Source organism: Lolium perenne, chromosome 3, assembly GCF_019359855.2.
Source record: "Lolium perenne isolate Kyuss_39 chromosome 3, Kyuss_2.0, whole genome shotgun sequence".
NCBI lineage: Eukaryota > Viridiplantae > Streptophyta > Magnoliopsida > Poales > Poaceae > Lolium > Lolium perenne.
The window spans coordinates 203,311,288-203,337,953 of record NC_067246.2 but is presented as its reverse complement, the minus strand read 5'-3'; positions in this window follow the sequence as shown (position 1 = coordinate 203,337,953).

The window sequence follows — 26,666 nt, the reverse complement described above, 5'->3', positions numbered from 1 at the left end:
GTGCATGTGAACATCTCTTGAGGAAGAGTAACCATTCTGATTCTTACATTTAACACATGGACAGATAACAAAACCCCCCTGCTTGTTCGCATTAGCCACTACGAGGAAATCTTTCAAACCCGCACTGAACTCGCCGGAGAGTCGGTTACCGTACATCCATTGTCGATTCATCTGCATTATTATAATATAAAATATATAATTAACCATCATGCATTTGTTAAACTAACTAGCTACAAACAATATAAATTAAACAATGAACTACACACACATGCACATTTTATCAACGACACATCAAAGGTTCAAGTTGCTAACCGCGATCGAGGAGGAAAAAATAAATGAGAAAGCTCAAGTGTGGCTCCAACACTTCATATCATGTTTGTTTCATGCTCTTGGGGCATTTCATCAAACACCTTATGTGCATAAGAGGAACCAAAAGCAAACCTAACACCCACTTGTGAAGCTTGTGAAGAGAATGGCACCAAATGGCTAAGTGTTGGCTGCTGGATGGGTATATATAGGGGAGAGGCTTTAGTCCCGGTTGGCCTGGCCAACCGCGACTAAAGGCCTTCGGGCACCTTTAGTCGCGGTTGCCCTGGCCAACCGCGACTAAAGACCCCCCACGTGCACCGGCTGGCCACCGAGCGCCCTGGGCCCAGGCCTTTGGTCGCGGTTCGCCTCCCGAACCGCGACTAAAGGTACCATTAGTCGCGGTTCCTGCAGCTTCGCGACTTATGGGGCTCACCCGAAGCCTGTTTTTCCACCAGTGCTACTTAAGTGTCCAAAAGAAAATAAATTAGTAGGGAGTACATCAGTCGAGGGTATCAGCCTATCATGTCTTCCTACACGGAGAGGTTGATTTAGCGGCTAATTTGTGCCACAGTTACTGGTTTCTATTCCAGCCGTTCAGTAGACCGTGGAGGTCAGTGTGCTTCTCGCGAACAGACACTTTTGGTATGGACGCTGGCCATTCGAGAGCTCAAATGCCAAATTGAACTGACGACAGCTCCAAGCATGGGCACCATGTTCATATGTTTACTTTTTTTTAACATTATTATTGAGGGAAACATGTTCATAAGTTGACATTCCATATATGTAGCGAAAATGACCCGCGAAGAGAAGATAATGCAAGTAAAAAAATCGCGTCAGGTTTTGCCATCAGATTGCCACAGCTAATCCTGATCCGCAAGCCACGCTTGGTCGGCCAATTAGTCAACTGCCACTTTTTCTTGCTTTGTACAGTTCGAGTACTCTGAAGTCAACTGGAGTTAACAAGTGCAATTATTTTCCGTTATAAAAGAGTTTCATTCCTACACGTACGCATGTAGGAGTAGGCCCTATTTTTTTTTTTTTTGCCGGATTCAACATATCCATTTTTAGATAGGAATCCTCCGTTTAACTAATTATACTCTTTTCCTCAAGGCAGAAGATTCGGTTTTGGATTATCCTAGTATTAATTTTGTGAGGAAGGATCGGGGATAGAGTCATATATTGATGACAAGTGTCATTATTTTCAGACCATGAAAGGATTAAACAAGATGATCCTACGTCTCATATTCTTTATAACATTATTGTTGATAATCAACTCATCCGTCGTAAAAACAGTCTACGTCCCTGTAGCCGCCGCCTCTTGAGAAAAGCTCTAGCCGCCCCTACTCAGCCTCCTCCATAGATCGGTTCCTCCTCCTCCGGCCGGCTTCGCCGGCGTCGGGAGGAGTGGGGAACCCGATCTATGAGTGGAGTTTTCAATAAAAGTAGTCTTTTCAGTAGTCTATGTTAGGTTTTTGGTCGCCGTTTTCTTGTTGGTTTCCCCGCAATGGAGATGGCATCGTCTGCAATAAGTGATCTTCGGCCTTTCGTTCGACGACGAGATCTCATTCCCGACGTCAATGGTGGTGCTGAAAGATTACAATTATCTAGGTATGGGTGTTCAGATCTTACTTCGCCAGATCGATCTTGGATCTTTTCTCATGGTTGCCGCGAGGAGGATTATCCTCGCAGTTCTTGTCCCGGTTGCTACGTCCTCGACAATGGTGATTCGTATTCTCGGCTCTCCATCAACGTCGACAAGGCAGATCGGTTTTTATTCCCTGACATACTGGTGTTGGTACTCTTGCCGATGTTGATTGACTACTTTAATGGTTGCGCGCGTGCACGCAGCCTTGGCATTGCGGCTCAAATTAAAATTATGGGAGAACCTTCGTTGGTATTTACAGGTCTATGGTTTGTTATCTATCTTTGGCTGCCTTCAGAAAAGTACAAGATTATGTCTTGGAAGAAGAAAGAGTTTGAAGACCTGGAAGATTTGCTAGTATCTTTTAGACTTTATTTTGTAATCGCTGGAGACAGCTCGTGTATCTCTACCATGTACTATTTGTTATTATGAATATATGTGGTATTGATTGTCAAAAAAAAAAAAATATAACATTATTGTTGATATGTTGGTAATGCTCATAGCATTGTCTATGGAGGATGGACAGGTTGATAGTCTTGTTTCTCGTATGGCCAATGGTGAAGCACCCGTTCTCCATTAAACGGATGCTACCATTATTCTTCTGAAAGACGATTTGCAAAAGGTAGCTAATATGAAGCTATTGTGAACACTAAACATTTTTTCACAAAAAAAGAGATATCGCTTTGGAAGGGCGAAGGATGCGGTGAACCAACATACACAATTATTTAGCGGTAAAGCCTATCTCTTTCCCGTTTCGCTATCTTGGCATCCACATGAACTTCCGTAAGCTTTTGAATAAAACATAGAAGAGGGTGGAGGATCTCTTTGAGAGAATCTCAATAGTTGGAAGGGCGAGGCTCTTGTCTTATGGAGTGGGCTTGTGTTGTCCAATTTGTGCTCTCTACTCCATATTTCCATATTTATGTTATTATTTTCTCAGGTAATTAAAGGGGTACACAAGTAAAAAAGATTATTACATGTAAAGAATTTCCATCAAAATGACGGACATAAGCAAAAATACAAGCTAGCTAGCTAAGTGGAACATCCTTTTATACCCAAATAACAACATGGGTTAATTTGTAGTCGGGAACCTTGAAATAAAAAAAAATACTTACTAAGAAAAGAGTTATTTAAGTTTTAAATGAGGAGCTTGGTATGTGAAAGGACCTCTCTTTCTAGAAAGGATTGATGAGGGTAAAGGAAAAAAAAATCGCAGGGTGCTTTCATAGTTTGTAATGGTAGTATCACACGAGCTTCTCAGAAGACTTTGGCTTGTTGATAATACTCCATGTGAGAAATATCCGACATTTTATATAACATTGTTCAAGGGAAAATATGTTAATGGCGGACGTGCTCTCATTGGCAACCATCGGTTGCGTATTAGGGGGGGGGGGGGGGGGGGGATTCCACAAGATATTTTGCGCCAACTATTGTGCCTTGTTGGAATCTTCATGTTTCCTTGAACGGATATTGACTTTGTATGCATTCCTTTCTACGGCATACACGATGCGCACTTGATCGTTGGGTTTTCTTTGTCGATGTGAGTGCGAGATGATAGCCTCATGGTGTTGAAGGTATGCCCGGGAGCTCCTATTCCCCGCTTTAAGCGGAAGGGACCACGGTCTCCGCTTAAAGAAATGTTTGTTGGGCCAGGCCCATTTACTGTGTCGCTGGTCTCATATATTGCACTGTTGTTTCAGTTTTAAAAAGTTATACAAATTTAAAACCGAACAAATTCAAATCTATACAAATTCTAAACCAAATAATTCAAAATTGACCGTTTTTTCAGAATGAACAAATTTCAAAATCGAACAAATTTCAAATTTCGAAAAAGTTCAAATTTCAAAAATGTTCCAAATTAAAAATTGTTAAATATGTAAATTTATTCAAATATTTAAAAAGATCAAATCTGAAAATAGTTCGAACGCGAAAAATGTTCATATTATTAAACTTAAATTTTTTTCAAATTTAAAAATTGTTCAAAACAATAAAATGTTCAAACTTAAAAGTTTTTCAAATTAAAAAATGTTCAAAACAATAAAATGTTCAAACTTAAAAGTCATTCAAATTTAAAAATGTTCAAAACAATAAAATGTTCAAACTTAAAAATTGTTCAAATTGGAAAAAAATTTGAATCCAAAAAAATAAATCATAAAAAAGTTCAAATTCGAAAAAGTTCAAATCATGAACAGTTCAGAAAAACCGACCCACAAAACCAGAAGCTAGAGAAAAAACCAAAAGAACCAGAGAAAAAACCATACGAAAATAATAAAGAAAAAAGGGAGGAACACCACTTCCATCACTAATGGGCCGGCCCAAACCATCCCGCTCTGAGCGGAGCGCCGAATAGCGCCCGCTTTGAGCGGTGAATAGGTTTCGCCGGTATGCCCTAGATATGTGGTACAAATTGCGTACATCTACTTGGGCCTTCACTACCCATTGCTAATTAAAGGACAAAATTACTAACCTAATCCAGGATAGGTAACACACGAGGTGCGAACATAGAAAAGCCGCAGGTAAAAAAAAAACCTACCCATTGATATGAGATGTTATTTTATCCTGTATCATTCTAATAAGTCCCTCGCTCCTATGTCCCTCTTGATATGGTGCCAAAGTGTGGGAGAACCTCACATCAGCAAATTTCATAACCTATTTGGTTCGAAAGATTCTATAAACACAAATGTCATTTGCACTCAAATCCTACAATATTTCATATGCACTAAACACTTTTTTTTGTTCCATCACCGGAAAATAGAGAATTCTGAAAAACATATTTGAGTGAATGTTATATTTCCTACAAAATGTACTGCAAAGAGTTCATTAGGAAAAGTTCCTATGGGATTCAGTCATAAAAACCAAACAACCACCACAGGAAATAATTTTGAAGATTTAAATCCTCCAAATTTTCTATGCAAATCCTCAAAGAGGCCCATAGAGTATCGGGTTATGCACCTTTCATGTTAGACAAATTTATGTGTCCGTTGCTAAGGCGCACTAGTGGTGGAAGCGAGTCATTGACATAAGTCTGTCCACATGCTCCATTCTCATCCAGGAATGGTCATCAGTGTGGTATTTTGATCTCATTTAGTGTTTTTGGTTTTCTTTGGGCAGATCTGGCAACCGAGCAAAGTTTTTCCGCGAAAACGCAAAAAGCTTTGCGTTTCGATCCATTGATAGAAAAGGAGTTTACATTACAAGCCTAAGGAAAGGCCGAACACCCACAGTACACACCCAACACTCAAAACAAGACTACGACAAAAAGGCCGAAATCCGCCGAGTGCTCCTCCAAGACGCTGCAGAGTGAGCTCCTCCGCAAGTTAGAACCCTTGCCGATGAAAGTCGCAATGCTTGTGCATCGTCGAAATTACCAAGAGCCTGCAAACCGCAGCCAAGGCGCGTACCACCTGAATCCCGCGAGCCCACCACGGCTCAGCTAGGAGCATTGCTGCTCCAGCCTCGGCCCAAATCCAAGGAACGCCATCGGCGCAGCGGCTAGCTCCCGGCAACCTCGACAGACGTGCAAGCGTGCAGTCTTCAGCAGCCCGCTAATAAACACAGAGGCCAGCCCACCACTGCTTATCTAGAGGCAAGCTCGCGCTGTTCGAGGAAGCTCCTAGTCGCGCAAGCCACCGCGATACCACTCGAGAGGCCGGTGCGCTACCTGCATCGCAAGGCATCTCCCACGTGGTCAGCGCTGAGATCCACGAGTAAGAACTACGGCCCGAACTCAAGTTCCCAAGGCGACGCCTCCAAGGAGGGTACGACGTCAAAAACGTCGTCGTCGCCCGATTTGGCAAGCCAAATCTGAGGTTTTCACCCGGAACCGAGCAAAGTTTCTTTCGGGAGTCATTTTCAAATGATCATATCATCTGTTGGAAAAAAGAGAGCTAATCCTAGATCATCGACTGTACAACAATCATTGTCGCCTTAATTTGTCGATGACTTTGCACGGGCAGATTAGTCCCGTTACAGTATCTGATTTTGATATGAAAAAATGATACAAGATTCGATGGGAACGTTTAATGTAGTCTACTTGAAATGTGCAATAATGAAAGAAACCAATGTGGTGACTGCCTCCTTTGAACGCATGCATCCAAACTGTAGATAGTAAGTTCACATGCCTTTCGTTCCATCGGGATGATTAAATCAACCAACTGCTTGATGGAGCTAACCGAACTAGGTGGCGGTCCATAGATCAATCGTTACATGTGCCCATTGACCATCCATGCATCTTCATTGAAGCTAGATAGCAATAGATTGGCGCTAGCTTTATTCGTTTTCCTCGAGCCCACCTAATTCGACACGTCGGAATGCTAGATTTTTCTTCAAATTCTGCATCGGACTGGTTCTGGACTTATGCTAATTAACAGGTGGAATTGCCCTAAGAAGGGTATAACTTGTGGGCAAGCTAACCTACGGCTTTCACTACCACGCCGGTGTTCTCTTATGCTCTTATAAAGTGTTAACGTGTGATGTAAATATCAGCACGTGTTTATGCCTTCATGTGGTAGAAGTTAGATGCTCATATTTATGTTGGTCATAACTGGTCAAGATAAGCAGGAATGCAGGCAATAGTCATCATCAGTTTACAGTGAAGGTTGGTTGGCTGGAGATCCTTATTCCTTGCGAGAAGAAGACAGATTCATGGGCACCTTCCCACGATCGAAGAATCGTCCATGGAGGTTGGTTTCAATGTGGTCCACACAAGACTTGGACTTTCCAAATTTAGTGCAGTTCAAACGACTATTCATGATAGCAAAATTTGGCATAGCATAGCATAGGTATATATATTTCAAGTCCCACCAGCCGGATTTAATTAACATTTTCATGTTTGGTACTACTATGTAGTACATATGAAAACACACAATGGTGGACAAAAATGATTGAGAAGGGTGAGGAAAAACGCGACATGTCCACTGACAAGTGGCGGTGCCCATATAACTTCGACGTGTGCATGTGTCTATTCAGAATATCTGCAAATACCTTTCATGTTACCTTGTGGATAAAATTGGTCATGGCGTCAATCATACAGCTATTCGACTAGCAGATTGCATCTAAGTTGTTTATAGAAGGTAGAGGACCATCAGGGTAGATCAGAGATTAAATCTTTTTGTCATGAGATTAAGGAGGTTTTAATTTGAGAGCTTTACCTAACTTAAGTGTTATTTATGTAAGCCGTGACTCTAATCAAGCGGCATACTTATGCCTTAAACAAGCTAGTCTAGATGAAGATGCATGTGGACCAACTATAACCCAGTTTTTCTTATCAGCACTCTAATGAATGATTGTAATCCTGTCAACTAAAGTAAAAAAAAAGGTAGAAGAAATATACTATAGATGTTTGCTCCATATTTTCACCCCCGAGCAATAGGACTTTGTTCTCTTTCCAGATTTGATATCTGCCACATCACCATACGTTCTGGGTGACAAACCTTAGCACCAGTTATTTCACCACCTTTTGGAGATACCCTGGGGCAAGAGACAGAGAGAGTGGACATTTGTAAGAGAAATGGGTGGCTGACAAGTGGACATACAAAAGAAGGCCAAAAGTCAATATATATACGGAGAGGGATGGGAGGGATAGAAGCAGAATGAAACTTGAATTTCGTAAGAGGCATCACTGGCGTAGAATGAGGCATATCTAGCACTAACCTCTGGGTCAACGCCAATAAACAATCAATTTAACTTTGGTCCACTCCATCACGAGCATTAAGATACTTATTTGCCATCGATGGAGAGTCTATAGACTTATTTGGCAACAAAAGCCTAATCACTACAGGAATGGACGCATACGTCGACGGCCAGCTGCCCTCGGCGTAGCCACGTCTGGCCCTCGACGTAGGCTACGCCGACGGCAGCCCTCGGCGTATGGCGTCGGCGTTTAGGTCCCTCGGCATAGACAATATTACCGTCGGCGTAGCACGCCGACGGCAAAACCGTCGACACACAAATTTTATAAATTTGAATTTTCTTTTTTCCAAAAAAAAGTTCAAAAAAATAAAATTCGAAAAAAATAAAAAAAATGTATATGCCGACGGCAAAGCCCTAGGCATAGAGTTTTAAATTTTTTATTTTTTTACACCATTTTTTCTTTTCTTTTTCCCTTTTTTTACTTGTTTATCTTTCACCCATACACTTTTAACTCTAAGTACACTTAATCTTAGGTCAAATTACAATCATGGCTAAACTTCCCAGTCGGTCACCCATCCTCACACTACTCCTACCTCAGCACGCTTAACTTCTTGGTTCCATTCGGATAAGCTTCCCTTGAAGAATTGACTCCTAGCTGATAATAATAGCCTATCAACCCTATTAACCCTTGGACCGTGATGTCACAACTCATTATTTTTGAATTCCAAACAATTACTTAAGTAAACAATAATGAATATATAAGTAACAATGATTAATAATATTTAATTCAAATAACAATAAAATAATTTTATTTTTTGGTCTTTTTTCTATTTAATATGGAACAATTAATATCTTTAAATCGGAAAATCGAAATTCCACAAATAATATGTCTAAATCGATCAGAAAAATGAGAGAAATCTAAATATAACATCCATATCATAATTTGAACCTAAAAATTAGAGGAATCCAAATATGACGCCGAATTTGCCATGTGGCCAAAACGGTCCCCTCGGGAGATGCGAAATGGCCGTATCGGGCGGGTTGGTGCACTGTTCGCCAACATGCTAAACGGACAAAAATTATCACATAAATTGATGTGTTATAGACCTAAAAATATTTTTTGCGGAATTTATTGAGCGATGGAAAGTGTACCCCTAGTTCAAATTCGGTCAGTTTCCAGCGGATTCGGTGGGACACCGCAGGAAGCCGTAGGGATTCTCAGATAGCTAGTGCGTACATATGGCATGTGATATATGGTGCGGAGGCGGTGTCCTACCACTACGCGGAGATCTCGCATAATACTAAAATGCGTCCCATGTAGCTGCTTCACAAAAAAACACATTTTGGCACCCCGAAAACGAAAAAACCATCACCCATAGGTCGGATTGGAAATCCGCTCTTGGGGCCTTGCTTCCCATCCTAAGGACCACGCACGTGCCAAATATGGCCTCGTTCCGACAAACTATGTAGTGTCACGGGCCGTTTCCTACTCATTTGCCCTAAAAGCCATAGAACTCCGGACGTGATAGCCTGTTTGTGAAGGGTTTTCCAAAATAATTGCCGTATCCTAATTCCGACTTTTGGAGTGGTTACTAGGACACATAAAATGACGCCATGCGGCTCCGCGGGATTTTCTGACTTCGTTTAAATTGCCATTTGGCCAAAACGGGCTCCCACGGAGATGCGGTATGGCCGTACCAGGCGCGCTGGTGCCCCCGTTTACCATCGCGCTAAACGGAAAAAAATTCGCAGATAAAGTGATATGTCATAGACCTAAAAACATTTTCCCCGGAATTTATTGAGCGACGGAAAGTGTATCCCTAGTTCAAATCATGTCACTTTACAGCGGATTCGGCGGGACACCGCAGGAAGCCGCATGGATTCCCAGATAGCTAGCGCGTACATATGGAATGTGATATATGGTGCGGAGGCGGTGTCCTACCACTACGCGGAGGTCTCGCGTAATACTAAAATGTGTCCCATGTAGCTGCTTCACAAAAAAAACCGTTTTGGCACCCCGAAATGAAAAAACCATCACCCATGGGTCGGATTGGAAATCCGCTCCCGGGGCCTTGCTTCCCATCCCAGGGACCACACACGTGCCAAATATGGTCTCGTTCCGACAAACTATGTGGTGTCACGGGCCGTTTCCTACTCATTTACCCTAAAAGCCATAGAACTCCGGACGTGATAACCCTATTTGTGAAGGGTTTTCCAAAATAATTGCCATATCCTAATTCCGACTTTTGGAGTGGTTACTAGGACACATAAAATGACGCCATGCGGCTCCGCGATATTTTCTGACTTCGTTTAAATCGCCATTTGGCCAAAACGGGCCCCCACGGAGATGCGGTATGGCCGTACCGGGCGCGCTGGTGCCCCCGTTTACCATCGCGCTAAACGGAAAAAAATTCGCATATAAAGTGATATGTCATAGACCTAAAAACATTTTTCCCGGAATTTATTTAGCGACGGAAAGTGTATCCCTAGTTCAAATCATGTCACTTTCTAGCGGATTCGGCGGGACACCGCATGAAGCCGCATGGATTCCCAGATAGCTAGCGCATACATATGGCATGTGATATATGGTGCGGAGGCGGTATCCTACCACTACGCGGAGGTCTCGCGTAATACTAAAATGCGTCCCATGTAGCTGCTTCACAAAAAAAAACCTGTTTTGGCACCCCGAAAATGAAAAAACCATCACCCATGGGTCGGATTGGAAATCCGCTCCCGGGGCCTTGCTTCCCATCCCAGGGACCACGCACGTGCCAAATATGGCCTCGTTCCGACAAACTATGTGGTGTCACGAGCCGTTTCCTACTCATTTGCCCTAAAAGCCATACAACTCCGGACGTGATAGCCCTGTTTGTGAAGGGTTTTCCAAAATAATTGGTGTATCCCAATTCCGTCTTTTGGAGTGGTTACTAAGACACATAAAATGATGCCATGCGACTCCGCGAGATTTTTTGACTTCGTTTAAATTGCCATCTGGCTAAAACGGGAACCTGAGGACATATAAGAAAGTGATTGAATTGTTTATATATTAATATGGTACTGTACATGATTCAAATATGCATGATTTTGACATAAACGGATAGATGATGTTTTTATGAACATTTTGATACCCCATACGCATTTTTCTGACATCATATGAATTAGTTATGATTTTTACAAAATTTGACAAATTTGAAAAATGGCTACGCCGAGGGTGGCCGTCGGCGTAGCCCTGTCTACGCCTAGGGCCAAAGATATGCCGAGGGCTGCCCTCGGCGTAGACCTCGCTACGCCGACGGCCGCGCTACGTCGAGGGTCGGATGAGGAGGCTGGCCAGGTCAGGCCATACGCCGAGGGCCCCGACTTTTGGCCGTCGGCGTATAAAAGGCCCTCGGCGTATCGCACCATTCCTGTAGTGAATGTCAGTGCCATGTCGAGTTAAGCTCGGTTCGGGGTAAACCAGTTTTGAAAATGGAGGAGTTAAGAATAAGGCGAAGAAAAATGGAGTAAATACTCTGTAAACTTGATAGGTTGATAAATTTAATTAAACAATGCGCTAAGGATGAATTCAACGCCCTAAACCTGGCAAAGCAAAGCATTTTTGCTCAATTATACTAATAAGCAGAAAACGTATAGGGCAAAAGACTCATGTGCATATAGCTTTAAGTCATTCGACAGGGGTTGTTTATCTCAAAACAATACTTTTCTCTTTTTTTTTTGAGATAACAATACTTTTCTGTTATAACTCACGTATCTCCCCCCCCCCCCACACACACACACACACACACACACACACATAAACACACACATGTGCGTACGCACACACGCATAGCATGTTGGTGTACCATCAAGGGCGCACTTATATAGAACAAGCCATTTGATGCGGTCAGAAACCCTACATGTGACAGTTTTACTGGACATTCGCGTCGTACCACATGATCAAGTGATCGTGTGGTTATTGTAGGATGGGTGCCAAATCTCCTGAAACCAGATACATCTGTGGTGTCCTTTCTCTGCTCAAAAGCAAGATTGCATATTCTCAAATGCAGTTTTTATGCATGAACCACCAGATTAGAAGGGGCGTTTTGGTGCATCGCTTGGGAAAGTGTGGTATATCACTATCATATCAGGCAATCAACCCGCCGGTGACGTGTTACAGGAGCAAAGCAAACGTACAATCTGCCACTACATCGCGTGTGGACACAACAATACAATATACATAGCAAATGCTCAACAGTATTCACAAGGAGAAATATTTACCATCATATGTTTGTCACTCCGTGAAGTATTTGAGAGAATTCGTTATAACCTAAAAGTAAAGAACTTTAGTTCAAGATTACCTCTGTTGTAGACCAAGAGATTAAAAAGAACGACGCATAGAAGGAAGATGAAAAAGAGAACTTTAAGGTATTTCCAACATCCACACTGGAACATCCGACACCGCATAGAAGCTAGTTTTATGCTCCAATCAAAAAATGACGCATGTATAACAAGGTTAACAAATATCTGAATAAATTTAATCATCTAGTTTAAAAATAATGTACTTGAACATTGGATAGGTTCTATTTGAGGAAAAATAATTCTAATACCATATTAGTATCATCCCTCAAAGTATGAATCATTTCGTTATACATAAGTAACTTTGGCTCAAGACCGTAGAGATATGTCATGATTTCACTAAATTTCTCTTGCAGTGTCACTATAGAGCATTGTCATCATTGCTACATGTTGCACAACGCTCCTCCCTCCGTGCTATTGAGCTAGATTCGCCGCCCTTTCGCCGGCTCCCCTCTTCCCCTCCTCCGGCGGCCGTGCCGACCGGAGTGATTGGGAGAGGGGAAACCGGACCCCATCTATATATGGTAGTCTAGGTTTCGAGGTTGTTCCCCTAGCGGAATCTACCGTTCCTCCGAGAGAATCTTGGTCGCTGACGCATGCGAGTTGCGTCTGCTGGCCGAAGGTGGTGCTGCTCCTCTCCATGGCACTCTAGAGGCCGAAGCGGGAGATGCAAAGGTGCTTCTTTTCATCGCACGATGTTGAATAAGCTCGAAGTGCAGCCTCCATGTATGGATGTTAAGGTCTATGCTCTCAGTGCTCCTCTGTCTGGTCTATCTATTCTCCATGGCGGCAGAAGATGGGGGATAGAAATAGAGGCGGGAAGTCAGGGAAAGATCTATGAAGCTCTTCTGCGGAGTTCATCCATGAAGGACCAGCATGCCGATGTGATTCGTGGCCATCAGAGTCCACTCCACACTATGATGTCTGGCGGGCCCCATAGTTTCTTCTTCCTCTAGGAATGAGCATCAATGTGGAGGAACTTTGGTCTTGGCATGACGATCCTCGCTGACGGCGGCCCAAGCAGCGTAGTCCGTGTTGCCGTCGATGATGGCCGAGCTTTGAGATCCAATTAGAGGTGCAACGGAGAAGAAGGGCCTGGTCGCATTTTCTCTTTTTTAATATGAGACCATTCTTGTAAAATTTGAGGTCCCATTTGTTATTTCTATATCTCTGAGGATCCTTTGTGTAAAATTACTTTCCGCTTGATACAAATTCTAGGGCCATTGCCTCTTTCACGTTAAAAAAAATACATTGGTATATAATTCTTTGACTTCTAGAAAAATTCATAAGCCTTCCTTTTTGGAATGGATGTAGTACATTTCAGTCACACTTTATATAACACCCTTTCGAAAGAAATGTGTCGTGAAAGCTCCAAAACATCATAATAATAGTGAGTCGAAGTAGGCTACCATGTGGTCATAAATAAAAAAATGTCATTCATTTGGTGTTAATGATATAAAGGACATCTGATCATTAATTTTACTTTAGACTCATCACAATGGGATCAGGGGCGAAGCCAGAGAAAATCTCCATTGGTGTCGTTCTTCATAATGTGCCGAGGTCATTGCCTATTTCTAAGAGTTTTTTTCTAATTGTAAAGAGGATTAGTAAAATTCATTGGTGTCATAGTTGTATGCTAGCTCCACCGTTCATATGATACTAATTTATGATACTATCTTTGTATAATGTATGGTAATATATTATACTCCCTCCATCCCAAAGCTTAAGGCTTATTTAAAAAAATAGTCAAACCAAGTAAAGTTTGACCAAACTTTTATAACAATCTATCAACAAATATAGTAATATTTTGTAGATACCATACGAAAATATATTTCATTAACTATTTAATGATATTAATTTTGTATTTTGCATGTTAATGGTTTTTTGGTAAAAGCTTTAGTCACTTGACATAGTTTGACTTTCTAAAAATAATATAAGCCTTAACCTTTGGGATGTAGGTAGTATTATCATATTTGTATTATATTTATTAATTTGCAGAATCCTAATGCAAAACTATGTATAAGATTTATTTAACATTAAATTTTATAATTCTAAATGTGCTATGATATGATATTTTTTCGATAAAGTATGATAATGTACCTACAATACTAATATCCTCTCTCTTATCTTTAATTACGGGTATGTTTGATTCCCAGCCACACTTTGCGAAGACTAACTTTGGCAAATATGGCAGCCACAAAAGTGTGGCTATGATTTTGGAAGCCACAAAATATGGTAAAAGTTGGCAAAAAATTCACTCTATGACAAGTGAGTCATATGAATAGTGAAGTGTGGCAGCTCTAAAGTGTAGCAAGAACCACACACATGTCAAATTGCCAAACTTTAGCTTGGTAAAGTGTGACCGGGAATGAAACAGGCCCTACAACATCACATAAGCTTTTTTGCATTCATGACACTTTCTACTATACCCTCGTGGATAGTTCTCACACCATCTGAATTTCGGAACCATGTGCATGGAACATTGCAGAAGCTTGAGTGCCTGCTAGCAACAAAGAAGGCCCCGCAGTTCAAGCACCAGCATGAACTTCCCATCGATGTCGAGCGCTTCAACGCAGGCTGTCGCGTCAGTCCGCACACGTGTCAGGCCGGCTCCTGGCGGTGCCACCTGGCCGCCGGCCAGAAGTAACAAAAATTTAGATAGCTGCTAACCTACGAGAAGAGTAAACGAAGAACAAAACGAGAACCACATACATAACCACCAACCCACTGATTGCCGACGGGATTCTAGTGCCATTTAATAAGTGCAAATCTACTAATCTAGGCTCTAGTATAGAGATCATGTGGTTGCTCGAAGATCTGCCCACTACTCACGAGCATTATTGTCTGTGCGAAGTCCGCGCATGTGTATATGCCGCATTATTGCCGTTGCTAGCTAGGTTGCCCCCTCTACCCCGGTCACGCACCTAACCTTCCATCGTTCTGTCTCGGTCGGTTTCTGTTGGTTGCATTTGCGCTGCATGCACTGGAGCCCAGAAGAGGTGGACAGCATATGCGTCAAAGATCTTGATCGTCGGCAGAGCTAGTGATGGAGCAAGATCTTGCTGATAATGTTTCGTTTTGTTCTACAGAAAGTCTCCTAAAAAACTGACAACAGACTGTTTTGTCAATTGCATGAATCTAGTCCATTTGTATGAGTTAGCTATGTTTGTCTGTATTTAGCTTATTACTTCCTCCGTTCCATAATTCTTGTCGTGATTGTTAGGCAATATGCTTGTTGTATTACCAGGAGGCCAAAGGCCACAATATATAGTACATGTACATGTGCAAATATGCAGGAAGCCCCTAACATACGAGGAAACTACAATATACAGATATATACATCCAATACCCCCCTCAAACTCATGTTGGATCCACAACACTGAGTTTGGAGAGTAAGAAGTCATGCTGCGCTCGAGTCTGTGCCTTCGTAAAGAAATCCGCCAACTGCAAATCTGAAGGCACATAATGAACCGCAACAACCTCATCCTGCACCTGAGCACGTGTATAAAAAGCATCAACACCAATATGCTTGATCAGCTCATGCTTGATCGGATCATGTGCAATACTGATAGCACCTGTAATATCAGACAAAAGTGAGGTGAGTGTCGTAAGAGAGACCCCAAAATCTGCAAGCAACCACCGTAACCAGGTCACCTCAGCAATCAACAAAGCCATAGCCCGCAACTCAGCCTCAACACTCGAACGGGAAACTGCTACCTGTTTCTTCATCTTCCAAGCAACAAGCGGACCACCAAGAAACACAGTAAGCAGAAAGTGAACGACGATCCGTAAGATCACTCGCCCACGTAGCATTCGAGTAGCACTGGAGCTGGAGAGAGCTGGAACGGGGAAAGAAAAGGCGACGAGTGATCGTGCCACGAAGATAATGATGAACACGGAGGAGATGAATGTAGTGAACAGTGGTAGGAGCTGAGACAAACTTACTCAGAATATGAACAGGATAAGAAATATCAGGACAAGTGACAGCAAGATAAACAAGACTCCCAACAAGATGACGATAACGAGTGGGATCAGGAAGAGGACCACCATCAGTAGGATGAAGCTTAACATTAAGCTCAATAGGAGTATCAACCGTACGCTCATCCCCAAGAACACCACGAGCAAGAAGATCCTGAATGTACTTTTCCTGAGAGATAGAAAAGCCATCAGAAGTGGAAGAAACCTCAATGCCAAGAAAATAGCGAAGAGGACCAAGATCAGTCATAAGAAGCTGATCGCGAAGACGAGCCTTGACAAAGGCAATATACTCAGAATCATCACCAGTAATGATCATATCATCAACATAGAGAAGAAGAAGAGTGCGTCCACGAGAAGAAGTGTGAACAAAAAGTGTTGGATCATGAAAACTAGGAGAGAAACCAGCAGCAGTCACCACAGAGGCGAAACGCTCAAACCAGGCACAAGGGGCATGTTTCAGACCATAGAGAGAACGTCGAAGACGACAAACCATCCCATCGGGAACAGAATACCCAGGAGGAGGCTGCATGTAAACCTCCTCACTCAACTCGCCATTAAGAAAAGCATTCTGAACATCGAGCTGGGACACAGACCAGCGTCGAACAGAAGCAACAACAAGAAGAGTACGCACAGTGGTCATATGAGCCACAGGGGCAAAAGTCTCATCATAGTCACGGCCGTTGACAAGGTATTAACTTGTCAATGCCTACGGATTGCAGACTAGGGTTTAGTTGGAAGTAGAGGGCAAGTAGATCTCGAAGGTTTCAGCCGGAAAAGTATTCGACTGCTAAAAACTAGGGTTGCGTTAACAATAGATTCGATCCTTTCTTTGTCCCTCGACCCCTTCTTATAAAGGAGGCGGGCCCGAGGGTTTCCTGATACACAAGTTACAGAGTTCGGGAGACTATTTGAGTCCGTCCCGTAATAGTTACAAGTCGATATTCCTAATACAATTCTATCTTTCCAAACTACCTTACGACTGGGCTTCTGGGCTTTATAATCTTCGGGTCATGGGCCTTCAGTAAAAACCCCGGGTACCATCTTCGGCATGCCTATTGGGGATGCCTATGTCAGTAGCCCCCGATATTTTGCTTGAATCGGAGAATCAGGGAAAATCTCCAACTTTACAGTTACCATACAACTTCTTCGAGTTAAGACATATCTTTAATAAAACAGTCGTATATTGTGCAGGGATAAAGGTAATTGGGGCTAGTTCATCTGACGGAATAGGTACTAGTTAACTGCTCTTGTGGCAATCCACCAAAACCTACTTCAAGATCACATCCCCGGACAAGATCTAAGGATACTGGCGTAATTCAACATGTGCCTCTTAAGGTCTTACCAGATGTCGAATTCCAGTTATGTTGTATCGGGTACCTAACGTGTCCGTTAGGATTTTTTCTTCGCATCTGCTGATACGGAAAAAGTAGCGAAGCGCCGTCAGAGGTGGTGCCACTCCGCATAGGACGGATCTCGGGGACTTATCTTCACAAAGTATTGCGGCATTCAGAGATTAATTTGCGACTGAGACACTCTAAGTATATATTGTCGAGTGCTTTTCCGGCTGCTGGAATAGCATATTTATTCGAGTCATTTTTTGACTTGTATATATTTTTTTTATCTTGTCCTCCCGATGGGAGTATATGAAGAGTTATTTGTATAACTCGAAATATGCTCACCATGCCTTGTATAACTTCATCGGGCATGCGAACAGCGCTCCCGATGGGAGTAGCCCCCGAGGCTACAGCCAAGTGCTTGTACTTGGTTGTAGGCTCTACATTTTAACACCTTTTTTCGCTATATTGTCATCTTTTTCGAGTTCTTCCATCTTTATCGGGTGCGCGACCAGCGCTCCCGATGGGAGTAGCCCCCGAGCATATGAACAAATGCTTGTATTTGATCATAGGCTCTCGCCTTTTCTGTCTTGCCATACTCGAAATTTCCTTCCCGAAATAGCCGCCAAACATTTTTCCAAAAACTTGTATTTAATCAAAGGCTCCCAAAATTATCACCAATCCATCTTTGTCGCCAATCCTCAGACCATCGCAGTCGAAATTTCTCTCTTTAAAGTGACATCAGTGCTGACGATAGCCACGACCGCTGTATCGGGAAAACGCGAGTCCTATCCTGTCACTGACTTGTGGGTCCAAAAACCTGCGGTCTGTGACACGTTACGCAAGTGGGGGACACACGTCCTCCGGTTTTCCTGGCACGCGCGCTGTAGCGCCTGTCCAGTTCCATCGTAGTAAAAATACGCTTTTACCCCTTGAGCCACGTGTAAAACATCAAGCCTATTACTGCTGTATCCAACGGTGCGTCGATTCACATGTTTGCTATAAAGAACCTATTTCTTCCTCCGTTCACCCCTTCGCTGCGCCGCACCTTTGCTCTGTCTCTCTCCAAAATCCCCCATTACCACAAAACGCTCCTACGCCTGTGCCTGCTTCCTCATTGCAATCAGTCCCATTGAATGCCGCCGCGGTCAAGGCTCACCAAAAACACCTCCCCCATGGCGACAGAAGACCTGCAGTTCTCCGAGTGGGAGAGATCCAAGATCTCCAACCAGGACGTGAACCTGCTCAAGAAGCTCGGGTTCATGAAGCAGGAGAAGTCGCTGATCTTCCCTGGCGAGGAGAGCTACCCCACACCGCGCATTGGATACCGGGTAACCTTCGTTGACCACCTCATCCGCGGTTTGGCTACTCCGATCCACGAATTTCTTCGTGGATTCTCTTTGTTTACGGGCTGCAGCTGCACCAGCTCACCCCCAATTCCATCCTCCACATCTCTATCTTCATCACCCTCTATGTCGAGGGTACTCCTCGGCAATGCCCTCCGATTGGGGCTTAGGGTTGATGGAATCCTGTAGGCTGACACGAGACATCGGTTAACAGACAAGCGGGGAGAGCGATTTACCCAGGTTCGGGGCCCTCGATGAGGTAAAACCCTTATGTCCTGCCTGTCTGATCTTGATTATGAGAATATTGGGTTACAATGGGGTGCCGAAGGTTTCGGTTGTGATCTCGTCGAGAGACTAAGTGCTACGGTGACCTAGCTCTAGACTTATGGTGGCTAAAGTTGCTATGATTGATTCTGTGTCCCTCTGCAGCCCCTCTCCTGGAATTTATATAGGAGGCCAGGTCTCAAGAGATCTGTCCGGGTACGACTAGGTTTACAAAAGACCTAGCTCTAAACTTTCCTTGTTCGGCTCCTCTCTTGCCTTGTTCTTCAAGGGATCCTCTCCTGCACCGTCTTAGTGGCCCACCTCGCCATCGGATATCTTCATGGGCCTCCAATTGGGCCGCACATGATAGGACAATGTCAGTTACCCGAAGGGTAATGCCCACGTCACTCTGCGAGTTCTTTCTCAGGACCCATCCCAATTGAGGCATGTGGAAACGCATATTCCTTGTCCGTGGCAACAGCTCCCACAACACCGCCTATAATGTAGGTGGTGTTGTTATCTGCGTTCGCCCAGATGTCAAACATTTCGATGTCAAATTCCCTGACTCCGTTCAAGGGTGGCGCAAAATATGGCTTTATATTCATGAAGAGCATGTTGACTCGCAAGAGTACAATGTCGCTCCTTTTGATGGTAGCGAGAAGATCTTCCGGCGTCGGTCGTGGGATGCTGAAGCTACCGATAAAGAGAAAACGGCGACAGAGGCGCTGATGAAACGCATCCACGAACTCTAGAATACCCGCGGCAAAGAGCTGTCGGGTATTCAGATTACTGTGTATTTCCTCAGGACCAGGGTGCAGCCTCTACAGGCTCGCCAGAACCCTCTCTGGATGTATGCTGGCGACAAAGACGTGGACCGCTTCTCCAAGGATCTGTCGGTAAAAGACCTGTAGAAGCTTGTTCGGAAGATTTCGTCGCTGAGCAAGAAGGACACCATTCCATCTTTGTGTCGCGTGGAGCGGTATAGCGGCACCAACGCCCTCACCAAGGTAAACTATTTTTGTTCTGGACGAATTGTAGCCTTGTCGCCTGCTATCTTCGCTGAATTCATTGATGTAACCCATCGTCTCTGTCTTTTCTTCTTGTAGAAACATCAAATTCAATCCTCTCTGCCTCCCCTTCCTGAAGGCGGAGAGGTCGAGGAATGAACCATCATCACCGATGAAACCCAGGGTACTTCTCGCCCTGAGAGTGAAGTTGCGGGTTCTCACAAATATGCGGCTTCCTCTGAAGGAGATGCTGAATCTGAGGCTTCCGAGTCTGTGCATTCTCTCCCTTCCACTGTGTCCCCAAAGAACAAAAGGAAGAGGGGTGAAGTTGCAGACTCCGGCACCTCCAAAGCCGGCCAAACGCCTGCCGAAGAAACTTCCCCCGAAGAGGAGGAAACCTTCAACCCTTACAACGACGCCCTTGTTAGCTCGTTAGTTTCTGTCGCCTTTTCGCACCCGATATTTTGCCTGTTAAGCATTTCTTATACTATTTTGTGATGCACAGTGGCGACGAGGAAGAAGAGCCCCCTGTTAACGTGACTGCTCTTACGAGCACGTCTTGGACTCTAGTTGTTTCCGAGACTCGCCCTACTACGGACGAAACCTCGCCTCCTTAGCAGGACATAGGACACCTAACTCCTGTCGGGAGCCCCCGTGCCCCTTCACCAAAGAGAGCGAGGATTGGGCTGGGCAAAGAGCCGAGCCTCTTGACCGGAAGTTTGGCGACTCCTTCTATGGACGATGTAAGGGCTCTGACCATTCTTTCATTTGCTATCGAACTCTTTCCCTATGTTTATCTTCTCATCCATGTTATTGTTTCAGCCTCTGATCAAAGAATTTATTCGTGTTGGTACCCAATTTATCGGGTACCGTGATTATGCTGATAAATTGAAAGGTATTCTCCTCTTGCTTCTTCTCGTCGAGTAGATTTTCCTCTGCTATTTTGTTGTAACATTATCATGCTTTATTTTGCTAGACGCTCTTGCCGAAGCTAATAAGCGCGCCGATGACCTTGCCCTCAAGCTGGAGCAAAGCGAAAAAACTCGTGGAAAGGCTGAATTAGACGCTGCTGCTGCTGCCAAGAGTCTTCGAAAAAGACTCCATGACGCTGAAACTGCCTTAAGCGAGAACACAATCCAGAAAACTACTCGCGAGGAAGAGATCATCGCCTGCTTGGAGTCACAAAATCGACGCTTTGTTAGTAAGTGCCCCAACCACTTTGATTGTTCGTGTGCCTTCGCATTTCCGTGTATTTGTTAACAACCCGAAATTTGTTTCAGCAAGAAGGATGCACTAGGATTTTGAACTCGAAAAGCCCGAAGATGATCGTCTTCTAGACGCTCTTTCTCTCCTGGAGATTCATGGCGATGAAGTGCGCCAGAGTATCTCTGATGCTAAGTCGACATTTTCGCGCCTTTGCCCCTACTTCTTCCCGAAGAAAGAGCAGCCCGACACCTTTGCTGCCCTAACCAAGCACTTCGTTCCCGAAGAAGATCTTGGGCTGGTGTGGTGACCCGGCATACCACTGCATGGTGTAGTATGCAAGTCTGATATAACACCAATGAAACACCGTTCCACTATATTATATCGCTCAGAGTGGTACAACAGAAACATATGCGAGTCCAAGGCATGTCTATAGAATTACAATATTGACTCTATTACATAAGATCATCATAGCCTCCTACTTTACATTGAGGTAAAGCTGCAAATAAACTCCAGAAGAACGACTCGTAGTCTAGTCTTATCACGAACTCTATTTGTAGAGTATTTAACTAGCTATAGAGGCTAAGAATAGATTCTAGCTAAGTAGGAGCTAGGTTTAGGAAGCTAGTTCCCTTTTATGGCTAAATTAGGTTTTCTCCTTGTTGGATGTGGTATCTGACTCCTCTGACAGGGTCTTGTCTCTTGAAGTAGTTGTCGACTCCTCAGCCATCGAGTTGTACTGTAGATCCTCCTTTGATGCCTCCAAATCTAAGCAGGGGATTTAAGAGTGGGATGAGTACGAGCGTACTCAACAAGTTCATTATAGGAAAGAGGTGTTTAATGCACTAGCTACGGCATTAGACCAGAAAGTCTAATACCAATGCAGGTTTTCATAACCATTTCTTCAAAAGGTTGCTTTTATTCAGAAGAACTATGTCCGTCAGCCTTCACCGGTTTACTAGAACTTCATGGAGTTCCTTTCCCAAGAGCTGTCGCAGTTCCATATCCCGGAACAGGGAGTGACAGGTCACGATTCATTACACTCTGCAGAGGTGTGTTGCTTTACCCATAAGAGATCTTAACCTTGGTGCCAACCGGGAATGACCCGTCCACACTTCCTTTGGTGTGAGGCCCGGTATAAGGTCATAGCCAATCATATTCCTCCGCTACCTCGCACACCCACCCTTTGTTGCATACCCCGACCCTGGGTCCTCGCCGGTCCCGTTATACCAATTCAGGATGGACCCCGGCCACGACAACAGTTCTGGGCTCTTACCATAAACTCCTTCGCCGGTAGCTGCAACCCATCATAGACCGCAATAACCGTGGGGAACTTTTGGCTTCCCCAGCCTACCGCTTGCTCCTCGGGCGACAAGTGTCTACGGACATTGCCGTGGGGAAATTTTGGCTTCCCCAGCCTACCGCTTGCCCCCGACAGATTACAAGTGTCTACGGTAAAGCGCGTCCGTTGATGTACAAGAGGTGGAAATACGATTGACTATTCTGTCCCACTCCAGATCTTATGGTTAACACGGGTATTACGGCACAAGAATCACTGCACGACATTTGTTGTTTAATCCTAGATGGATATAAACCCTTGCAACGGAACCTCCACCATATCAACACAATCCATGGTTCCATTGCCCACCACTTAGTCATATTCATAGTTATGAAAATAGTGGTTTTGCTTTTTATGCAATAGTGATAAACATAGTACTTTGCAAGTAATTTGGTAAAAATACTCAAATGACATGAGCAAGTGATGAACTTGCCTTTCTTGACTGCAATATTATGCAGGCAAGGTCTTCGATACGCAATAACTCCAAATTCTGAAATAGCATCATCGTCCGGTAAGGACGATGTTTAAAAGATTGGCAAGGATGCAATAATGCATAAGTATGAGATGCAATCGCTCTAAGCGTGACCTAACCCCGATGATTTAGGATCAGTGAGTTGTAATAATTGGTTCAGAGTGTGTTGCACTTTTAGAGTGATTCACAAACAAGGTTCTTATTAAGGATTGGTTGCTTGGTATCATAAACAGGTGTTGTAATATATCATACTAATAACACTAATAGCACACAACAATAACATTTGGTATAATCCTAACATGTAATGAATAGTGGTTGGTTTTAGCACTACATGGCATGGTTAATGATTAATTATCATATACTTCAAAAGAATAACTTTTGAAGAACATGTTCTTTGATAAAGAACAAGTATGATAATTAGGTTGGTGGGGTTCTATGGTTGACTATGGTTCCAAGTAGCTTCTGGAATAAGGAGTAGATGGATTCTAACAAGGTTGGATTCATTAGCAACTAGGCTTGATTGGTTTTACTTAAGCATAAGCAACTTAAGCAATTAATTATACATGGTTGCTATCATGGTGGGTTCATCTTGCTGGTGATGGCTAGCTAGGGTTTATATGTCCTATAAGGCAGGGTTGCTGGCTACTTTTAGTTTTCTTCAAAAGAATAACTTTTGAAAAACATACTTCTTAAGTAATAAGAAGTATTGCAATTAGGGTTGAGGTTGTCTAGGATTTACTTTTGAATCATCAAGTAAAGAATAATTGGTTTCTAAATAAGGTGGTTTATAAACATGTTTCACTATTAGGGTTTAGGGTGTATGGCAATTGATGCCAAATATTAAGCATGGTTGCTATATAGAGTTCATCACAATGGTGTGATGCTAAATAGGGATAAATAAGGATGATGGCTTTGGTAATAGGATCTAGGGTCTACACTTGGTTGACCCTACTTGGTTATTTAGGTCTGATGAGGATGAACAGATGGGATACCCATATATTAGTGATAGGTCTTCTACATTTTATGTGACCAAGACAAGTATTTATTTGCTACTATGGTTCTATGATTTGAAAGAAGGTACCATGATCACATGTTCTAACCTAGGGTTTAGGTTAGAAGCAATTTAAGTTTAATATTGATTATTGGAGCTAGGGTTCCTAATTGAATTAGGGTTTTGGGATTACACATAAAATGATGATGTTATCACTTTGTTTATAATGGAACTATGGTTTCCTAATTACCCTATAATTCTTGGATTGATAACTTCATTAATAAAGTTGAAGTTATTAATAACTTTGAAAAGAAAATAATATTGGATTTCTCCTTTTATTATTTTTAAAGAACTAATAATTAAGGTAATTATTAATTAGGGTTTAAATCCTTCTGATAAGGATTTGTCAAATTAACAAATAAAGAAAATTAGTTTTAATGTTTTCTTTATTTATTTACTGGTTTTTATTTAATTTGGAAAGTTTTCCTAATTGTTGAATTTTTATTTGAATTTTTAATTAATAAATAAGGCTTAAATAACAAGTATTAAATAATTGAATTTTTATTAAAAATATAAATTTCATTATATATTTTTATTGGATAGAGTTTACTTTTATAAGTATTTTGATATCTTATATTTATTTTTCTGAGCTTTTATGAATTTTCTAGATTTATTTAAAGTTGCAGAGATTATTGGATTTGAAATAAAACGAAAAGGGAAATGTTAAACGCACCCGGGCTAACCTACACACAGAGACTGACCAGTGGGCCAATGGTCCACGTGGACTGCCACGTGAGCGTGGACTGGTCAAAATTGAGACCATGTCTAGGAGCTCACGGTGGCCGGCGGGAATCGGCGATCGCCGTCGATCCAGGGCTCGCGCGGGCCAACTTCCTATACTACGAGACTCAGCGCATCGCGGTGAGTATAACGGTACCAGCGCCGCCCCTATTTGGTCGCCAGAGCAAGCATCGACGGCGAGACCGAGCGGCGGTGCTCGCAGGTGAAGGGCGCGATGACACTACAACGCATGATTGAGTGAGCTAGAGATGCTACGAGGTGCAGGAGCTCACCAGGAGCACGCAGGGCTTGACGGCGAGGCTTGCCGTGGCCTGGTTCGCCGGATTTCATGGCGCCGGTGTCGGAGAAGATGACATCGCCGGCGTCGATTTAGGGCACGGCTGTCGAGGGTAATCCTCGGCAATGCCCTCCGTTTGGGGCTTAGGGTTAGCGGAATCCTGCAAGCTGACACGAGACATTGGTTCACAGACAAGCGGGGAGAGCGATTTACCCAGGTTCGGGGCCCTCGATGAGGTAAAACCCTTACGTCCTGCCTGTCTGTTCTTGATTATGATGATAATGGGTTACAATGGGGTGCCGAATAGTTCGGCTGAGATCTCGTCGAGAGGCTAAGTGTTATGGTGACCTAGCTCTGGACTTTCTGGTGGCTAGTATTGCTACGATTGGTTCTGTCTTTCGGCAGCCCCTCTCCTGGCCTTTATATAGGAGGCCAGGTCTCAAGAGGTCTAACCGAGTACGACTAGGTTTACAACAGCTTTAGATCTAATCTTTCCTTGTTCGGCCGCTTCCTTGTCTTGCTCGCCAAGGATTCCTCTGGTGCGCCGTCTAGGTGGCCCATCTTGCCTCCAGGTGCCTTCATGGGCCTCCAACTAATCAATACAGGATAGGGCAATGTGGGTTACCCGAAGGGTAATGCCCACGTCAGTAGCCCCCGAGTGTCTAGCCGAACATTGTTCGGGTAGAGACTGAAGCATGTTTTCTGTTGATGTTCTTCTCCTTGATTGTCCTTGTACGCCTTGAATCAGCATCATCCTTCTTATCGGGTGCGCGTCAGCGCTCCCGATGGGAGTAGCCCCCGAGTCTAGGTACGGATGCTTGCAATCCGTGCGTAGACTCAAGTTGTACCACTCGAGCATTCTTCTCTGCCGAAGTTTTCTGCAGGTCTTCGTAGGTCATCCAATATATTTTCCGCTTGCAAGGGATAATGAGTAACGTGCCCAACTTTTGTTGGTTAACTACCGATGGCAAAACAATGTTACTCTACACAGAATCAAGTCCCCGGGCATGATCCTGGAGTGCAAATTTTTTTATCGGGTGCACTTCCAACACTCCTGATGGGAGTAGCCCCCAAGTCTGGGCACAGGTGCTTGCAACTGGGTGCAGACTCGAGCTAAACAACCCTCTTTTTCTTCATCACTTTTTCTCCGGGTCCTCAATCATATCGAGTGCGCGTCAGCGCTCCCGATGGGAGTAGCCCCCGAGTCTAAGCGCAGATGCTTTGTAATCTGTCCTTAGATTCAAGTTTACCATCCGATAGTTTTTTTTTTATATTCTTTCGAATACTTCAGGCAAATTTTTATGACGTCATTGATGACGTTTTATCGATACCTTGATTTTGACTGACAAGATGTTACCCACTGGGCCCATTCTCTGTCCATCTGGTCCTGTTTTCAAGCAATTTCCAGTCTCTGCGCACAGCTACCAAGGTGGCCTCTCGATTCCCGCAACCATTAATCGAAAATAGGCCCGTTTGATAGACTGACATCAACAACACGTGCTCACGCATCTTTCCTCCTCTTAAGGTCTCCAAAGGGCGAGAAATCCCTAATCCTTTCCCACATCTATCTTTGCCTTCCTTCTTGTTCCTTCCGTTGCCGCTGCGCCGCCGCCACCGCTTCTCCAATCTTCCCCAGATCTAGACAATGGTGAAGAAGAAGAACGTCACTGCCGCCGGCAGCTCTACGACTGGTGGTGCCGCCGCCAAATCTTCCTCCACTCTCCCAAGGAAGAGTCC